The 21,574-nt window shown below is 35.7% G+C and overlaps 1 protein-coding gene across 2 annotated transcripts in view; it reads left to right on the top strand.

The window, feature by feature from the left end:
- The first annotated feature begins 2,443 nt into the window (after positions 1 to 2,443).
- Positions 2,444 to 21,574, top strand: part of LOC145252792 (transmembrane protein 33-like) — a 66,935-nt gene continuing 47,804 nt past the window's right edge. Inside the window, exon 1 of one of the 2 annotated variants that reach the window (XM_080112752.1) lies at positions 2,444 to 2,550. The gene's annotated coding sequence lies outside the window, so the exon portion shown is untranslated. Of the gene's footprint in view, positions 2,689 to 21,574 lie in introns of both variants that reach the window. The other variant, XM_080112742.1, reaches the window with a different exon arrangement.

Raw genomic sequence — 21,574 nt, 5'->3', positions numbered from 1 at the left:
AAAAATTACTAATCAATGTGTAGTTGCATTCTTCATTGTTAAAAATTTATCCATATTTATATTTTAAAATCCATTTATTTTTTAAATAAAAGAATTTTTTAAACCCCTATTTGAAAAACCCACCATGATGCAAACATTTTACGTTTTTATTTAAAACCAGAAGTAGTTTTTTTTTTATTGTTTTGAATTACGGGTGGATAGAAGGAAATAAAAACCACACATTCGCATTAGCCGTCTACCTTTGCGCATAAAGAAATTTGTGCCTCCATACCTGAAAACTAGTCACGTTTTATTTATAAATTTTTGCTTTAAAAAAAAACAGCTCAAGAATTTTTCTTTTTTTCTTTTCTCAAAAAATACACGAGTTTTTGATTTAATATGTTTAATTTCCACTTTATGGAGTTAATTTTTTTTTTTTAATATCTAAAAAAAACAAGAAAACCATTGAATGAAATAGAAATAATTTTCGAAATAAAACGTAACTTTCTGTAACATATAAGAAGATTATAAGATATCATTTAAGAAAAACAAAAACAAAAAACCCTGTTTTTAAAAAAAAAAGGTTTTAAACTTTGGACTTTACACTGTAGAGGACTAGGATATATAAATCCTAATCCCATTACAAAAGAAAATAATGAAATGAATGGAATGAAGGAAACAAAAACTCAATTGCTGGATAAAATAAACGTGTCATTTATTTACTGTTGAAAAATGAATGTTTTAGGTGTAACACGTGTCCATGTCCGCGTTCGGGTGTCACCATCGTTTGTTGCAGGACTAGTGATGTAGAAAGAAAAGGAAATGTGTGTTCATCTCACGTTCGGGTCACTATCGTTTGTTCACGCGTGGGAAGAGAAGTGAATAATGTAGTGGAAATGGGAATGATAGTCCAGCGTGTAGACAAAGACAAAGATAGAGGGTTGACATCAGTAAAGCTGTGCGCCATGTTAGCAGTCAGCTACGCGGAGGTGTTCTCCGGCACAAGTTGTAGATAGATAGATAGAGAGAGAGAGAGAGAGAGAGAGAGAGAGAGAGAGAGAGAGAGAGAGAAAATCAATCCAGGTTATGGAGATAGAAAGTGTATAAGGTGTACGTACTGTTTGTTAGCTTTTTTCCCTACATATAGTAGCAAGTGGTGTGAGGTGTGCGCGTGCGCGCGCCTGCCAAAATGGCGGCGACTGGTCTGTAGACCACTCAGCTCGGAAAGCGAGTTGGAGAAGAAAGAAGCTGCTTATTGCTCTTGCTTTTATAGTTTTTTCCAGTGGTCTTTTGCGCATGTGTGGATTTCCTTTGAAAGGGGAAGTGACGTTGTCCATGTGTGCGTACGTGTACGCGTATGTGAGTACATGTGTGTATGTTAGCGTGTGTATGTATACACGTGAATGTGAGTGTATATACGCGAACGTGAATATATGTACGTGTGTGGACGTGCACGCATATGTTTGTGTGCGCGTATGTATATGACAAGTAATATAGCTTGAGATGTGAACGCATGTTTTTGTGTGAGACTAGAAAAGGCTCGCGCAACACATAAATTTCTAAAAAACACTTCTTTTTTTGTTTTAAATTTGAATATATTATTTATTGTCTTTTATCTTCAATTTGTGATATATAAAACTTTGGTATATAAATTAATTATTAAAGTTTTAATAGACATTTCAAAATGGGGGGGGGGAGTGCATAAAAAAAAAACAACTTTTGTCTAAAATATTATATTCGGTTTATTGGAAAGAGCATAAAATTTCACATTGACCCTGAAAATATCGTAAAAATTTAACCAATGGAAAAATTTTGATATATTTTTAAATTTAAAAAAAATTAACTCGTAAAATTCAATTGATTTCATTACATAAAAAAAATGGCCGCATGAAGGCGCGCTGGCACTTTGTAAACACTGTTTTTTTTTAAATACAAAATAATATTTCTATTATTTTTTAAACAACTTTAATAGTTTATTTTGGAAGTATAATCCATAAAGAAAATAAACAACCCACTTTTAAAAGAGAAATTACGAGTTTTTTTTTAATATTTTATTCGCAGTTTCGTGTTAGGGGTGTCAAAAATTCCCCCCAAATTCTGATGCAGTGCATCAGTGATGCACCAACAACAACACCACCGTCTTTGCAGTAGACTTGGCAGCATCTTTTATGTATTTATTCCAATTCATATAGCTAGTGAATGATAAACCAACAAGTTTGAATGTTGGACTATCAAGAATGGTACTATCAGCGATGGATGGTATCGATAGATTTATTCATAACTTATTTGTAATGATTTAATAATTATTTCCGGTACATATTCTCCAACAATGTACGTTTTTAGTTGGATAGACAGGATGACCTTTATTTCTTACACTTTTGAAGGTAATGTACTTAATTTGTAAAAGTATATAATTGCTTTCTTTGTTGCGAATAAATAATAAAAAATGTGACGTTATAGGCCAAAAGTGACGACGAAGGATTTAAATTCGTAATAAAATGTATCGAGATGCATCTGCAAGTAGATCGAAAAGGGAGACAACTCTGCAGGTTAAGTGGAACTCTTCTTTTTGTAAGTCACGAAACACTTTTCCCTAAAATTTTAATACCCGACATCATTTTACGGAAACGAAATTTCTCGATTGACTATTTATTTGCAATCAGTCTGCATTAATCTTTAAGCATTTGTTTTCTTCCCGACATCAAACCAGTAAGTAAATAACCAAGTCCAGCAATTCTTTCGTAAAATGTTTAATTGCTGTAGTTTTTACAAAACCGAATTCACCGTCGGAATATGTCTGCTAAATGATTCGGCATTTTTTTCTCTCTATTTTCTGTTTAAATGATTTAGTTTCAACGAAGACAGAAAAGAAACATGAATATTAATTTAAAAGTGTAAATAATAATAATTCACACATTTAAAACCTTTTAAAGACATAATATGCAATAATTTAGTGTTTTACTTTTTTTATTTATTTATTTTTTATTTTTTGGTGATAATTATATTTTAGCCATCGAAAAACATCCTGTGTAGCGTTTTTCACTGATTTCTGTCTCGAAAATTTCAGATCTAATAAAGTAAAAATTCACAATAAATTTGATTTTATTTCAAAATGCACTTATTATACCGTGCTGAAATAATAACGTTGTTTAGAAAGTCATTCTTAATATGGGGAGTTAAAAGTGTTTTGTAGTTATTCTGTACTTTCACCTAACAATTTGATTAAAAAAAAAGTGTAGGCTATTTTACAATCCAAAGAGGTACGAAAAAGTGGTAAAAAATTAAAAAATATAACAAATGTTATCGAAGACAAAATAAGTTACTCTTCTATCTGGAAATGTTTTTAGTGGTTTTACTCTAAAACGTTTATTTGGTTCGAAAAACAAAACGGTGTTCAGCGATAAGTGTGAACTAGAGAAATGGCGACGAGCTGAACCCTAAAGATGTCAAGTGTAGAAAATGAGTAAAAAAAAAAAAACTAAAAAAATAATACAAAAACACTGGGCAGATGGCTATTTTAGGTGGCAAAATAGCCTCTAACCGAGGTGACCTCGCTCTAACCCTTTCACGCCGGAAAGGTAAAAATGTTACTGACACCGGCGCCTGGTTTCATTTTCTTTTCTATATCAACAGTCAACACGTGGTTAAAATTTAACATTAAATTACATCTTTATAAATATTTTCAAATTTACAGGCGAACCTGAACGAGCTTTCCCTCTGGCGTAAAATTAATTCCTTTTCACGTTTTTTTTTTTTTTTTTTTTTTCTCTGCGGGTTATTGTCGATAACAGACTTAACTTTCATATCAGGATTTTTTTTTTTTTTTAAAAAGTTTATTTAATAACTTTTATCATTGGGGATCGCTTTTCAATTATAACTTTCTATTAAATTGATACCCCACTTTGCGGCCGTTCTTCTGGTGCTTGTACAGTTTAATCAAGACATTAAAAAAGGAAAATATCAAAAAAGGTTATATTGTATGTATTCGTTTTGAACTGAAGATCTCTGAGAAAAAAAAAAAAAATTCACTTAATTTGATCGAGTAGTTTTTTTTTTTTTTTTTTTTTTTTTTTAGTGGAAAAACACGTTTCTATGAGAGCGCGTTTTTCAGGTTAAATTCAAGTTTCATGATATCTTTTTTGTTTTTCAATTGTAAGGCTGAAGCTAAGGAATGGCTTTCAAAATAAAATTATTTCAGCACCGTACCAAAAATACATAAGTATCCAAAATCTTTGTATTTTGAGTTGCAAAATAGTCTCTGACACTGAAAAGTCACATTTTAGTGACACCATAATCACATGATTAAAATTAAGACCAAAAATTCAAAGACAAAAGAACCAGGAGAACCAATTTTTTTTTTTTTTTTTTTTTTTTATATTAACATGTGGTTAAAATTTAACATTAATTACATCTTTATAAATATCTTTAAATTTATATTTTGGATACAAATGTGATTTAAAAACTCCAAAATGAACGGCTTCGGCTTCACTGTTGATGCCATTCACAAAATGATTTTATGATCTCAAACTATATTACTCGGGTTTTTTATTTATTTATTTTTTTTTTCGTATAAATTCAAATTCTACTTTGAATTTTTGCTGCTTATTCAGAATTACACTTATTAAAAAAATACTGTAAAAATCTTAACCCATCACGGAATGATGTCATTCAAAAAATCACGTAAATTGGCCAAGTATTTTATTTTAAAACTAATAAAATAAAAATTCAAAATTTTTAGCAATTCTAATACTAAATTGAATCCATTATAATGCTGATTTTGATCTGTTTGGATTGAGTTGTCTCCCTTTTATGCTGGATCAAAAAGCACGGCCGACCAAAAATCTGACGTCTCTTTCATCATAAAATTTGACTTAGTTAAACACAAAAACAACGGTAATTTGAAATCTTAATTCAACCTTCAAGGAAAGTAATTCTATTTTACTTAGGATTGTTAGAAAATGATTTTTTTTAACTACTTCAATGTAACAGTCTCATAAGATTAATAACAAAATGTATTTGAGAGAATGTCTGCACATGTAACAATGTGTCTTTACAGTAATCGTGGAAATATATCATTTTTATAAATATTTAGAGATTTATGAAGACTTGGAATCGGAATGGGGAATTTGGTACAGAATCGGTAAATGTACCGGAATCTGGAATAATATTGCAATCGTCCCATCACTAATAGTTATATAAGACTACAATCTGCTTGTCTTCAAGTCCAATGTAAACAAGTTCTTGATGAACCGTCCCCCTAAGTAACCAAATTTAGAAAATTCCCACTACTTATGTTTACTATGCTATAATCACATTGACTAATGTATACCAATTAACCCTTATCCTTGAGTGGCCTCTGGGCCTTGATAGGTGGTGATTCCTGTGTAAAAAGAAAAAAAAGTGCAGCAATATTGTAATTTTTCATAAAACATTTGAATAATTGAAAGAATTTTTTTTTTCAACTTTAGTAAAATAGTTACCTCCCTTGTTTCAACTGTTAAGATTAAAATGTTTTTGTTTATGAAGAAACTGACATGCATCATAATAGATTTAATTTTCTTTTTAAAGGGCTTAAAAAAAAAAGTTTAGCAGACCTGTACTAGAGTGCCCATCCCCTAAAAATATACGTTTTTCACCTTAAGTTTTTTCCAATGATTATCATAGACTTGTTAATCATATTAGCAGAAAAAATTTTGAAAAAAAAAAAAATAATGACGCTTCAAAAAGAGTTCTAATCACGTGTCACGTCGGTAAAGAACTGGACAGCAAGTCAGATACCAATGAAGTAGAACGTTATAACGAAAAAGTGAACCCCTCTCTTAGTTATTAAATTTTTTTTCTTTTTCCCCCCAATTTTTTTCTAACATTAAGTCTGTAATCTATGATAATCATCGGGGGTGGGAAAAGTTAAAATTTTTAGAGGAGTGGGCACTGTCGTACACGTCCACCAAAAAATTGTTTTAACCTTTTTATTTCGACAGATATTTGATTAATAAATAGAACAATACGTAAGTTTTGTAGACGCGAAAAACACCAACACAAAATGGTTGCATGATATTTGTTAAAATAGAAATGTAGTTATTGCCACATTATTACAAAAAAAATTTTTTTTTTTTTTTTTTTTTTTTTTTTTGTCATGTGCCCCCCCTCCTCTTCCTTAATTTGTAAAACTGACCTTTTCTTGAATTGGCACAATGACCTCGTTTACGTGTATCTTCAGTTTCAATCATCCTATAATGATCCGGTTAAAAGAAATTGGCTCAGATTACCAACTTTTCAATTGCCAGTTTAAAGGCTTCATTATTATCTGTGAATTTTCAGTTATTTTTTTAATCTCTATCTCTACTATCATATAAAAGTTACTTTGTGTGAGTTCCTCATACATTCCAAAACAGCTGAGCCTATCTTTTGCAAATTTCACACAAAGCAATTTATGTCTAGCAGTGTTCTTAGATATGTTTTGTACGAAAATTCATCTGATGAGTATCGGAAATCGAAAAAAAGCCGATCTTAAAAATAACTTTTCTATCTTGTAGATAAAAGAATTTTTACAAAGATATTTTGTTACACCAGCCAAATGAAATAATAAAATTTGAGCAAATCATTTCTTTAAAACAAAAACAGATTTCTTAAAATCTGGGGATAATAAGTGATAGGGCATTTAACTACAGATCGAATGATCTCCTTTTCAAGCCCGAATGTACCTCACCATTTTATTTTAAGGTTTTCTTATAATAAGTTCAATTTACGATAAAAGAGGTACCATTTTAAAATCACCGCAAATCATTTCTCCGTTTGCATATTTTAAAACTTAATATTAGTCAAGTGACTTTTCCAGGGCATTCATTGTCAAACCCAAATATACCCATCTCAAAGACAATTTTATCAGGGAGATCATTTATGAATAAGAGGATAATAAAAGTTCAAAGATTGACTCCTGAGGCATGCTCACATTTATATCATGTTGTTTTGATGTACGTTAGTTGAGGACAACCTAAATTTTTCTTTTAAGGAAGATTTGACTATATTAATATATCTAGAGCTACTGGCCTAGCCTCCTCTGCCTTATCTAATGCACGGTATAGACATTCAGAGATTAGTTAAGATATCTGCAGTAGAACAGGCTTGCTTAAATCCATACTGTTGGTCAAACAGAAGTTAAGTAGCTACTACCATGTCTCCTTCTCCAACATCAGGGGTCTACTTTCCAACCTTCCAGAGGTTGAAACCCAATTACAGGAGACGAAACCAAACATATTCTTCCTAAGCGAAACTGGCATAAGGCCGACCACTTCCCTTGACGAATCTGACCCCCAAGATCACCGTGGGCATGGAATATGTGCCTACATTAAAGATGGCTTTCCGTGTGGTAGGGATATCTCCAGGGAAGACCTTAATTTACCTTATATGTGCTTCTGGGTTGCACTTGCTTACACCACTGCATTTATATTTGCTCTCTATCGCCCACACAATAGCGGAGTTACTATCTTTAAGAGCATATCTAAAAAAATTGACCACATCCTGTCTGCTCACCCTTCAGCTAACATCCATATTTGTGGTGACTTCAATTTCCACAATGTGGAATGACTGGCCCACTCTAACAAGACAGATGACAAGGGGAGGTTCTGTCATGATTTTGCCATTGCCTATGACCTCACCCAGATTGTTCACGAACCCACCCGAGTGCCCTATACTTCCGGTCAGTATGCTAGCCTTCTAGACCTTTTTCTCACAATTTCCCCTGAGCTATGTTCAAGTTCTGTTCTGTCTCCTCTGGGATTTTCCGACCACTCGGCTGTATCAGTTAAGATGAAAACAAAATGCAATATGTCTTCAGACATACCTCTCCACCATACTGTATATCGATACTCTATGGCTGACTGGGATAGCTCCGTACACTTATATCCGATCTACCCTTGCATTCCATGTTTAAAAAGGATGTGTCCTCCATAGTATCAGACCTGACCGAATAGCTAATTGTAGGCATAGGCCGATTTATGCCATCCAAAAAATTCCAACGAAAACATAACAGCCAGCCATGGTTCTCCCCAGAATGTGCTGCTGCCATCGCGCACAGAAATCACTTTTTCCATAGCTAGCAACATAATAGATGCACTGAGACTAAAGCTGCCTTCAGAACTGCCAGCAACCATTGCAAAAAAGTAATAAAAAAATGCAAGAGAGCTATATGCTCAGCCTGTTAAATCCAAAGTAGCTGGGCAGTGGCTTGGTTCCCACCAGTTTTGGCAAATAGCAAATAGCGTTCTATCCCAACCATCATCAATGGAACTGAGGTCATCTCGACAGCATCAGGCGAGGCCAAACTATTTGCCAAGAACTTTGCAGCTAATTCTACCCTATGCGATGAAGGCCATCAACTCCCCGTATTTCCTCCTATAACGGACAACACGCTCTGCAACGTACAAATATCTGTGCGTGAGGTCGCGAAGCTAATCAAGAACCTTGATCCCAGTAAAGCAACTGGCCCTGACGGCATTCCAATCATTGTGCTAAAAAGCTTCAACCAGAACTTGCCCCCATACTTACAAAACTCTTTAAGTGTTGCCTTAAAGAGAAGTGCTTCCCAACACCCTGGAAAACCTCATCAGTATGCCGTATATTTAAGAATTCAGGTGATAAATCATCTCCCTCTCAGTACAGACTGATAAGTCTCCTGTGTGTCATGAGTAAGTTGCTGGAATCCATATTAGAGAAGTAGTCAACCACCTCAGCAGAAATAACCTTCTTAGTGACATGCAATATGGTTTCCATTCTGCCAGATCTACAGCAGATGTGTTAACTGTTATATCTCATAGGATTAGCGAATCTCTTGAAAAAGGTTTCCTCTCTCGGGCAATTGCTCTTGACATATCAAAGGCCTTCGATAAGGTATGGCATAAGGGACTACTTCACAAGATTTCCAGCTACGGTATAACTGGAAATGTTTTCTCGATCATTAAATCCTTTCTCTCTGATAGGCTCATAAGAGTAGTGGTTGATGGGCAGAAATCAGAGGTCCTCAATATTAATGCTGGAGTCCCTCAGGGGTCCGTCCTAGGCCCAACTCTCTTCCTGATATACATCAATGATCTCCCAAAACACATACTTAAATCATTTGTTGACATCTATGCTGATGACACGACCATCTATGGCAACACGTCAAAGGCTGTAAATGACAAGGTTCTCTCAGATTCTCTCTCCTCTGATCTTTAGCGCGTGGTACAGTGGGGAAGGAGGTGGCTGGTTACTTTTAATTCATCTAAAACCAAGCTTCTATCTTTACATCATCAACGCTCTGATCCCCATCTGGCATCAATTGAAATGGGTAGCTCTCATCTAGGGGAAGCTCCATGTTTTGATAAGCTTCTGGGCTTGACCTTTACTCCTGACCTGAAATGGAACACGTACATCAAGTCAGTTGTAAAGGTCGCTGGAAAAATGGTAGGATCCTTCTACTGCTCCAGAAGATATCTCACCCCTGATGCAACTCTCTCTGTATAAAAGCCAAGTACGTCTAAGGATGGAGTACTGCTACCACATCTGTACAGGAGCTGCTAAAAAACAGCCTATCCTGCCTTGACAGAGTACAAAATAGGCTTCGTGGCCTAGTGGGTGATGCCCTTTTCTCTTCCCTGCAACCTCTCTCCCACAGGAGAGACGTTGCGAGCCTGTCTTTGTTTTATCGTTACTACGATGGCAGGTGCTCATCTGAACTCCATCTTTGCCCCCCCCCCCAATCTTTCACGATAAACACCCGCCTAGCTGAAACCACTGTCAAAAATTTTTCCCACTCTTATCTGTGCCAAAATCAAAATGTAGATTCCATGAACAAAGCTTCTTTCTTAGAACTGCACACCTGTGGAACTCTGTTCTGGTTGCCTGTTTCCCACCTGACTACAACCTGGATGTCTTCAAGTCGAATGTAAACAAATTCCTGATGAACTGCCCCCTTAAGTAAGACACTTTATGAAACTCCAACACTAATGCACTGTACACACAATAACCTTATCCTCGAGTGGCTTCGGGGCCATAAGATTTTGGCGAAAAGAGAGGAGGTGAATGAGGCAATAATTTAATAGGTTAGTTTTATTTTATTTTTTTTGCAAGAATTCTTATAAGCTTGTACCACAGAAGCAGTTTTCCAACCATCAGGAAAGTAAGATTCGGTGTGCCATTTGTTGAAGAATTTGGAGAGAACTGGAGCAACCTCAGCGGAATATTTTTGTAGTAATATTGTCGGGATGAGATCGGTTCCATATGCTTTTGAAGTGTCTAGATTTTTTATCACAAACTTGAAGGGATGATTCTCGGATTACTATTGTGGTTTCTGTCTGCAAAAGAAAATTTGGGAGGGAGTGGTTTGCTGGGTTCAAAGTAGAGTTGGAGGCAAACTGTCGGGCAAGCAGACTATCCTTCTCAGTTGCCGTGCAAAGAATCTCAAGGTTGTTGGATAGTGGGCAAATTGTTGAGTGCCCATTATTTACTACACTGTTATAAATTTTCCAGAAATAATGTTTCTAATTTCTATTTTGCTCTTACAATTATTTCTAGCTTCTATAAACTTTTGTCTATTTACTAAACTTATGTTGAATAAATCTGCAGTATACTGCCTTTGAGCAATGGCAGCTGCGCAAATAGAAGTAAACCGTTGAGGAGTTTGGTTTGCTTTTGAACTTCCGCATGGGAACGTGTGCTTCAATTGCTGTTTTGAACCATTCGGTGGTCTCATTTGCATACTGTTCCATACTGACTGTGGTCAGAAAAAGGTTTAGAATTGAGGCTTACTGATCCTGTCACTGTGAGAGACTGGTGGGGAACGTTACTGTCTGTGTCAGGAATGGGATATGGAAAAGCTATGTGTGATGCTACCAACTGTGTCTGTAACAAGAGAAGTCAAACCAATTACTGTGGTGGACATTAAAGTCACCAAATACATGTAGTTGGGTGCTACATCTATGCTCTCAGTTTAAGTTTTAGAGTGAAAGGTGTTGGACTAAGTAGATATGCATAGACTCTAACATGCAACACAAGTAGATCATCAACAGACTTCTTGTCCACAGGAACGTGGCCTCGGAAATGCCCATCCGAAGATGAGTGCAGGGCCCCTTTCTATGTGTGACATGGAACTACAAACTTTGATATTATACAACTGTTGACAGAGCAGCCCCTCTATGCACTACTAAAAGTTAGGACTCCTGTACTGTCAGTCGGAATACAGTAGTCAGACATGATGTCAAACTAGTTCCTTCAAACCTGTCAGACAAGAGTTAGTTGGTTGTGTTTGTTTTACCGCATATCAACCCTTTTCAGGTTATTTAATGCCGAATCCAGTGATTTTGAAGAACAATTTTTTAATAGAATATATATATATATATATATATATATTATTTTTTTTAAGTCGGTTTCTATTTAACCCATAGTTGGGACCCTAACAGGTACTACCGGTCCGGGTCAGAGTGGACCTGGGAGCAATGGCAATTAAAGGGTAGCTCCACACTCCCCAAAGCCTGCAAGCTGAGGTCTCATTATCAGATATAGTTGTGGCCCAGTCCAATCACATGAGCATACCTGGCAAAAAAATATACCCAAGATGCCCAGTTTTAAGAGAAGGGAATGAGCTGGAAGTGGTGAACAAGTCAGAAAACAAGGCCAACCACTTGGTGTCTCTAATGAATCCTTGTGATCACACTTTTGCTCCTAGCTAATAGGGAAGTTGTCAACCAGGACTGGAGAGGTCTCTCTCGCTCGTTTGTTTGATACCAAGACATATCAGGTCAGTTACATATCAGTTTTCCTTCTCCTAGATGGATGACCTGACGAGATGTACAGATCCATTAGTACTGAGAGGATGCCTCACACATTGGTTCAAAGCCAGATATTTCTACCCCCCCATGCATTGGTGGTTAGGATTGAGTTTGTTTTTGTGTGAACTGTTATCCTCCTCTTCATAGTTGTTGTTTCACTGCGTTTCGGCCAACTTATCCTCTGGCCTTCTTTTTCTTCAGAAGCTCACAGTATAAATGCTGGAGTCTCTCAGGGGTCCTGATCTACATGAATGATCTTCTAAATCACATCCTTGCATCATTCGTAGGCATTTATGCTGATGACACTATGATCTATGGTAGCACATCTAAGACCGTAAACGACAAAGTTCTCTCCGATTCTCTCTCCTCTGATCTTGAGAACGTGGTACAATGGGGAAAGGAGTGGCTGGTTACTTTTAATGCATCTAAAACCAAGCTTTTATTTTTACATCATCAACACCCTGATTCCCATCTGGCATCAAGTGAAATGAATGGCTTGTCTTGGGGAGGCCTCATGCTTTGACAAGCTTCTGAGCTTGACCTTTACTCCTGATCTGAAATGGAACACTTACATCAAATCTGTTGCCAAGGCCGCTGGAAAAATGGTGGTCTCCTTCTATCGATCCAGTAGATATCTCACTGCTGATGCAATTAATTCTCTATCTATATAAGAACCAAGTATGTCCAAGGATGGAGTACTGTTGCCACATCGGCAGGAGTTGCTAGAAAGGACTTATCCTGCCTTGATAGAGTTCAAAATAGACTTTGTAGCCTTGTAGGAGATGTCCTTTTCTCTTCCCTGCAACCTCTATCTCACAGAAGAGATGTTGCGAGTTTGTCTCTGCTTTATTGTTATTTTTATGGAAAGTGCTTGACTGGTCCCCCCCCCCCCCTGCCAAACTTTCACAAGAAACACTTGTCTAGCTGAAAACACTATCAATAATTTCCCCCACTCTTTATCTGTGCTTAAAGCTAAATGTAGATTCCATGAACAAAGCTTCTTTCTTAGAACTGCACGCCTGTGGAACTGTCTTCCGTTTTCCTGCTTTCCAGCTGACTACAATATGGTTGTCTTCAAGTCCAACGTAAACAAGTTCTTGATGAGCCGTTCCACTTAATTTAACAAATTTACTGAATTTCCATTACTAACGATTACTATATTGTCCAATTGACTACTGTACACTCTTAACCCTTATCCTCGAGTGGTCTCTGGGTCTTCATAAGTGGTGATGCCTATGTAAAAAAAAAAAAAAAAAAAAAGTTAGTACTAAAGATAATTAGTATGTGCTATAAAATTACACACCTCACCAAAATAGAACTACGATTGGAAGATGTGATTATTAGGGCTATGACAACAGCATATTCTTTTCATTGTTTTGACTCTCGAGTGTGTATCCGTTGATATCTTATATGCTTTTATATAGTGATGTGGTTTCCGGTTGATTAACTGTGTCTAACTGTCTGATATATACTAGATTCAAAATAATGAATATGCTGCTGTTATAGCCTTACTGATTACCGACTTGTTATGATCGATAAAGTTGGGGGGGGGGGGAGGAACTTAATTATGAGCATGACGTGTAAATTTAAGGTTAGTATCTATTACAGGCTGGCCCATAAAGATTTACCCATGAATTCGGGTTGATTATTTACCAAAGGAATTTGAAAGTTTCTTTCATTAAACCTCTATGTATCTGTTCAACTGATGTTTCATTCATTTCTTTCGGGTATTCGGTAAGTTATGACTGATAAGGTTAAGCGCGTCCAGATTGTCGCTCTCAAGACTGCAGACATTAGCAACAAGTGCATCGTTAAACAGCTCAAGGTTTGTCGAAAAACAGTTTTCAATGCCTGGAAACCGTTTCAAGAGATAGACACAACCTCTGGTAAACCAATTCCAGGCAGACTGCGCTCAATTCGCACCAAAAGTGTTGTTTCTGCAGTGAAAAAGATGGAGCGAAATCCACAGAAGTGTGAGGAAAATTGCGAAAGAGGCAAAGATCTCAAGATCTTCGATGCAAAGGATTGTTAAAAATGATCTTCAGTTAAGTCCATACAAAAAAGTTAATCTCGGAACCCTTGAAGCAGAAATGGCTGCACAGGGGCAAGTTGATGTTGCAAGAGATGGAGTGAGCCGCAGGAAAGGTCTGATGAGATGTTCACGGTGGAGGCTGTGACCAATAAGCAGAATGATAGGGTTTATGCCAAAAGTTCAAAAGACTTGTCAGTCAACGCCAGAAGCCATTTGAAACGCCAGAAGCTTGCTTCAATCACGGTTTGGGCTGCTGTTGCATCCGATGGGAGCAAATCTCCGTTGATTGTGATTGAGGAAGACGTGAAAGTCAATAGTCAAGTTTATTTGAATATGTTGGAGGAAAAGGTTCTGCCATGGCCCACTGAATCATTTGGAGATGATTTCATCTTCACACAGGACGGTGCTCCAGCTCACACAGCGAATGTGGCTCGACAGTGGTGCAAAAACCATTTCCCAGGCTTCTGGGACAAGCAAATGTGGCCGCCATCAAGTCCAGATATCAATCCTATGGACTTCGCTATCTGGTCCATTTTGGAGAGCAACGTTTTGAGATGTTCCTACCCCAATTTGAACTCCCTGAAGGCCACCCTCCATTCTGCTTGGGCCAAGTTGGACAAAGAAGTGGTGCGGCGTTCTTGCGCTTCAGTGGCAGCACGTATCAAGCTAATGATCAAAGAAAAAGGCGGCCATTTTGAAATTTAATCTTTTTACTTTGTTTGGAATATACTTCTAAACAATAGTGATCAAGTATTTTTTCATTTTCCTTTCTAGTTTTAATTTTATTAAAGTTTTCCTATGGGTAAACATTTATGGGCCACCCTGTAGATTTAAACAAAATAAATATGGTTTATAGATTAATACATTCGAATAAGAATAATATAAAGAGTTAAGATGTGATTTAAAATGAACTGAGAACTTCAGATTTTGGTTTTCATGCAAATGGCAAACACTTTAGCTCATCAAAGGGAAAGAAAAATATAACGGGCATCTACTTAATATAGATAATTTAAAGTATAAGTATAAACTATGGCTAATGTTTCATTTGTACTTTAACCAAAACACAAATTTTCATGTCATATCTACCTATAATTTATATAATTTAATATATATATAATGTTCCAAATTTGTTTAATAACCCAACAAATATCACATTTTGAGGTTTAGTAATTTGGGCATTATTGAGATATTAACCTAATCTTATCTGAATATCAAGTAAATTATTTAAATTCTTATGAATTTGTTGGTTTATGAATAATTCAGGAGAATGTCTTCAATCCAGGTTTGAAATGTTAGGCTTACATCTAACTTGTTGCCAAGATGGCTGGAAAAATTTGAATCATTCCACTGCTCTAAAAAGTATCTCACTCCTGGTGTAATCTGTTGACTGTATAAGATGACACATGTGAGGGGGTGGGGGTTGCTGCTTGAAGCACCTTTTCCTGCCTTGTCAGGACAAAACGGACTTTGAAATCTAGTGGGCAATGTTCTCTTCTCCACTCTACGGCCTTGTTCTCCCAGAAAAAAAAAAACGTTGCTAGTCGTTTTCTGCTCATTTTTTTCATGGCCGATGCTCCATTAATCTTCAATCTATGGTCCTCCTCCCCTGCCAAACATTTATCACAAAAATTTATCTAACCACAACTACTCTCAATAAATTCACTTTTTCCCTCTGTATATCCAGAATGAGGTAGAATTTCCATAAGCAAAGTTTCTTTCTTAGGACTGCTCGTTTGTAGAACACCGTACCACAGGGTTGCTTCCTGGCTGATTATAACATCAGTTTTTAAATCCAATGTAAACAAAAACTAGTTGAGTTGTCCTCTTAAATAACCCATTTCTAAGCGGTAACAAACCAATATTCTAAATCTGTTTGACTGCCTAACATGCTAATCCTTAGCTTCAGTGATCTTTTGAACTTTGCGTTAAAAAGAAAAGTTATGGGGTCATTGTGGTTGACATTTCAACATTATATCATTCTGCTCTTCTACACAAACTTCAGTGTCTCTTTCTTCACTTTCCCTATGAATGCTGGTGTTGGTGTTCCTCTGATTCTATCTATTGTAGACTCAACACTATTTTTTTTTCTATATCAGTGATCTTCTTGTGATGATACCATTCTCTATTTTGGTGTTTCTTCTTGCTCATCTTTCTGGGATTAAATGGAATGTGCAGTTGATCTAGAAGTTTGCTTATGATTTCAGTTCTGAAATGACTTGTTTGGTCTAATCTTGTTAAAACTCTGTGTCTTTCAAATGTAAGCGCGTCCTTTTTAGATTTTCATGGATGGTGCTGTTCTTCAGAAATCAAGCTTTCCTATCAAATCTTGGAGTTGATATATTAGGTCCATTGCTCTTTTAACTTCTCGTAAAGTATGTTCTCTATGCTCCAAACACTGTCTCACATGCTATAAACGTCTCATCAAACCTTGTATGGCGTGCTGTTGTCATATTTGGGCTGGTGAATGTCGTATTTGAGGGTCCTTAATGAGATACAGAAACCTATCTGTAATTTGATTCGTTCCACCTTTTCTTCTCTGCATCCTCTCTCGCAGACATGATGTTGCTAGTCTATAAATACTATTATGGCATGTGTTCTTCAGAATTTTCTGCTTCATTTGCTCCAGCTTGTTTGTTCATCCGTCTTCAATTTGCTGTTTTGATACCTCGTTATAATACGGCTTCCTATTCTAGTGGTTTATTTCCAAGAGCTGCAAGTTTTTGGAATCTCTTTCTGTAGCTGTTTTTGTTCCTTGATTTTTTATTTATTTATTTTTTTTTCCAAGACTAACGTCAATAGGCATCTCGTGTCTTTGTGATAATTATCTTTCATTCTTTCTTAGCTTCTTATATCAAGTGGCTTCATGCTTTGTCTGGAACAATTTTCATTAAAAAAAATTTGTCAGCTAAATATGCTTTTGCTTGTTGTGGATAATTATCAGTTTATCATAATTTTCATATTTTTTTCTATTAAGTTTTATTTTGTAACTAGTCCTATTTACTTCACATTGTCTTGGTGGAGGGCATATTTAAAAATAATTAAAAATATAGTTTATAACTTTTGAAATTCTTTATACATAGGATTTAAATGTTTTAATCTTTTTATTTTTAATTTCAATAATTTTTTGATTTAAAAAAAAAAAAAAATTTAGTGTTGTAAAAGTTATAAACAAAAAACTTGCAAGGTTATGACTGATAATTTTATTAATATGAAAATTAAACAAGACTTTTTGTTTGGACTTTAAACAATGTTCTTATTAAAAGCATTACTTTATATTCAAGTGACATTTTATTAAAAACAAATTATTAAATGACAGTTAAATGTTAAAAAACAAATGATTGCGAATAAATTACTGCATATCCAACCAATGAGATATTCTACAAAACCACTGTTTTGCTTTAACCTTAATATTATCACACCAATTATCTGAGACTTGGGAATTCTTATACATGCACAAAGTATAACTTCACTTTTGGATTGAAACCAGATCCACAGCATCCTCCCAGCTTCATCCTGATGCGATTGAATCTCATGATTGGTTGTTTCCAGTTCATTTTTTGGTTTTCCTCTTTTTCTTTTTCTATCAAAAATCCGTTTGGGGTCTTGGTTTGCAATTCTTTCTGGGGTCAAACAGCTGAGATGCCATTTGCAGGTTATTGATGATCCCACCTGTTTGTTTGGTTAGGGTTAGGGTGGTCTCTGACTTGTTGGTTGGTAGTTTGGTAATCCCTTGAATCTTTCCAAAGTACTTGGAATAAAATGTTTAATTTTCTCTCTTGGTTGATTTGGATATGAGTTTCATATAGCAATGTTGACAAGTAGGTTACTGGTATAAAATCTTAATTTAGATTTAAAGGTGAATGTAATTGGACAACCCCAGAAATCCCCTCTGCCACTGGAATAAAAATAAACAAAGAATTTTTTTTTTTTTAAAAAGAAAACATTTTTTTTATGTACAAAGTTTGAAAAAGGTTTTCACTTGAAAAAAAAAAAAAAAATCTAAGTATTTGAAATCCCCTCTCTCTTCCCATCAGCCCACCTTTCTTCAAGTGTATCTCTGATAGGCACTGTTCATCAATCTGTCATGCTTCAGTTTGGAGTAGCATTTTTTTATTTTTTATTTTTTTTTCATTTTCAGTCACATTTTAAGAATTAAGTTTATATGAAAAACAAATGAAGATTTAAAAAAAAAAAAGAAAAAAAGTTTTTTAATAAACCTTTTTTTTTTTTTTTTTTTTAAACAAAACAGTGCCTTGACTGGTTAAACAAAAACGGTTAATGACAATAGAATATCCTTAGTTATAATTTACTTTCATTGCAGCCCCCCCCCTCTCCCACTTCCTTCCTTTCCAAACTTTCATCCATCTATTGAAATGAGTTGGACTGCCTCTGATTCTCTCACTTTTGCTCAAATTTTTGCAACATTTTTCATGGATCTTTGTAATCATGCCATTTTTTTCACATGAAAATGACTTTGAATATCCCATTTCAGGATTGAAGAGGTGGGAGGTAGTTTTCTTTCCCCCTCCATCCTGTAGAGGAAATGGAACAGACCCAGCTAACCTTAAAATTGATGACCTGTATTTGTTGAAAGCAAAAAATCCATTTCTGAAGCAACTTTTCAAAGCCATTTAGCATTTTCTTTTTTTCTATTTTGTTTTTATGTGATGGAAGTTTGGTTAAGTTGAAGATTCTGTTAGAAGTTAAAATTCGAATTATGGCTACATGTGGGGATATTGCATCATTAAAAGGAGATTGCCATTTAGCGCCTAGTAAAGAAAAAAAAAACAAAAAAAACAACTTTTAATTTAAAAGAACGATTAGGTTTGGGACAGCTATGTTCTCTCCCTACAGGGATGGCTCGGATTTGGGAAGTATTATGTATTCTGTAAATAACCCCTCTCAAACAAAGAAAAGCATTGTCTTTCAAAAACTATTTTCAACTTTCGTCACATAAAATAATTAAATTTTATCACAAGCAAATTTTTCTGTATAAATACAAAAAAGGTGTTTTATAAGCAATTGGCATATTAAAAGTTTGCAGACATGATTTTGTAATTTTTCATAATTTCAATTTGACAAATTTATTTACTAACTAGTGGGGATACCCGGCGTTGCTTGGATGCAAAAGTTTGGAACGTTGAAATTAAATGAAGTCAATCCAACCGATATGATGACTTGCAAAAATGGCGATACAAAAAAAAAAAACGACCAGGTGAAGGGGGTAAAAAAAAAAAGAGATTTTTTTTTTTTTTTTTTTTTTTTTTTTTACAAAGGCAACACCACATTATCAAGGCCCAGAGGCCACTCAAGGATAAGGGTTAAAGAGTGTACAGTAGAAGTTGGTCAATATAGTAATCATTAGTAATGAAAATTTGGTAAATTTAATAACTTATATGGAACGGCTCATCAAGAACTTATTTACTTTAGACTTGAAGACAACCATATTGTAGTCAGCCGGAAAGCAGGAAAACGGAAGACAATTCCACAGGCGTGCAGTTCTAAGAAAGAAGCTTTGTTCATGGAATCTACGTTTAGGTTTAGGCACAGATAAAGAGTGGGGGAAATTATTGATAGTGTTTACAGCTAGACGAGTGTTTCTTGTGAAAGTTTGGCGAGGGGGGACCATAGATTGAAGCTCAGTTGAACACTTTCCATGAAAATAACGATACATCAGAGACAAACTCGCAACATCTCTTCTAGTAGTAGGGGGGGGCATAAAAACAGTAGGCAGTTTGAGTTCAGAGAGGTGGGGGGAAGTGGTAGTAGGCAGACAGGCTCAAACTCCTAACGCGAAGGAGGAAAAAAAACCCCCAAAAATCATGGAGTCTTTGCCGATGTCTCCAGTCTGACCAGAAGTTCGGAACGTTGAAATCAAGCAAAGTTAATCCAAGCGATACGATGAATTGCAAAAATGGCGACTCAAAAAACCGACCCCTTCTTGTAGAAAACTGCCGAGTTTAGGGTGAAAGAATTAATGTTTTTGGACAATTTTTTGATACTTGTCGTCCGAAAGATTGAGCTTTAAAACGATACAGATCTCGTGAGGATCCGTCGCCTCTGCCGAAAGATTTTGCGACACACACACACACACACACACACACACACACACAAATATTTTGTCTTTTATATATTAGACTAGAGGGATTGCCCGGGTGTTTGTAGATGTGTGCTTGGGTGGGGGGAAAGTGGTGGCAGGCAGGCAGGCTCAAACCTGCGAGGTGAAGGCGGAAAAGTGAAAGAAAACCTGAGAATTTACCGCTACGCCATGACACAAGTGGAAGTGTAAAGCGTTCAAATTTAGCGATGAAAAAGAAATGAACGAGTTGTTAATTAGGTTAAGAATCATGCAGGCGCAGAAATGAACGTCTGGCTGGAGGCCAGTTAAGCTTCCCACTTTCTGCTGTATTTGTTTCCTCACAATGTTGGGAAAAACCAGCCCCCCCCCCCAAGCAATGGCAGATGTCTTATATGAAGGGTTTCCCCCACATTGATCAAAGCTAAATTGCTTTCAAGCAAGCGGATCAGGAGGCGCTGGTGTTTGCTTCGATCAATTTCGCTTTATTTATATGAAAAAAGACGGACAAACACTGCAAAGGACGGGATGGAGGGAATTTTTTAAAAGTTGATCAAAATAGACAAAGTCCGTTTTCGAATCTGAGATATTATTTTCTAGAAAGTATAAGGAAGGTTCTCCATAAATGTAACGGACACGAGAACCCCAGTGAAAAAAACTTTTTTTGCACATACAAAAATGCTTGTGCCCATTTTGCCTTTTATATAGACTAGCAGGGGGTACCTTGCGTTGCCCAGGTGTGATGAGGTCTTTGAGTGGGTGGGGGATCAAAATAAAATTAAAAATAAAGAATAAGTGAACAAAATAACCCAGTTTAAATGTTAAAACTTTTTTAAAAATTGGAAAATAAAAAAAAAACAAAAAAAACTGAACGTGATGGAAAATAAAGAATAAGTGAACGGAAAAAAAACTGGCATAAAACCCCCGTTTTTAAATGTTTAAACTTAAAAAATCAAAAAGAAAATGCCTGATATGTCGGTACGAATGTGCAACCTTAAACAATGATGCTGTCATTATAACCACTAGTCTATGATGGCATCAGCGAAGTAACGTTTTTTTTGTTTTTTTAAAAATTTTTTTTTTAATGTTATATATATAACAAACAAATTCAAGAAAGAACGCATACGTGCTTAGTTAAATTATCATGAAGGAAAGATTTTTTGCTACTCTCCCCCATTGCAAACGTGTATTTCTATAGGAAATAATTCACCGGTTTTTCTAATTTTCACATATTATTTGACCGAGACATCACCCTTTTGGACGGTATCGAGTCTGTCCAATGCCGCTGAGAAAAGTTTTAGGCAGACATATGAACGTACATTTAAATAGACAGGTAAGATTTATATAATAGACTAGCGGGGTACCAGGTGTTGCCTGGGTGTTTGGAGGTGTGTGTGTTGGGGCGGGGGGTAGATTAAAACAACCCTGTTAAGAAAAAAAAATGTTGCCTGAGTGTTTTGGAGGTGTACAAGAAAAGAAAACAGTTTTGGTAGGAAGCTAGGCTGGGACCCAAAGCCTTGACGTGAAAGCGGAAAAGAAAGGGGGGGGGGGCTATAATTTTTAACGCCTCATCATCCCCTCAATTAAGAAATACATCAGTCCTACATTCTTACAGATTTCACCAAAAAATCAATTTAAAGTCCCCAATAAAATTCACTTGTTCAATTTTTAATTATTTTAAAT

The sequence above is a fragment of the Euprymna scolopes genome, chromosome 3 (genome assembly GCF_053919585.1).
Source record: "Euprymna scolopes isolate OS-2025 chromosome 3, ASM5391958v1, whole genome shotgun sequence".
Lineage (NCBI taxonomy): Eukaryota > Metazoa > Mollusca > Cephalopoda > Sepiida > Sepiolidae > Euprymna > Euprymna scolopes.
Note: the sequence above shows the minus strand (reverse complement) of the source record. Positions and strands in the feature narration are given on the sequence as shown.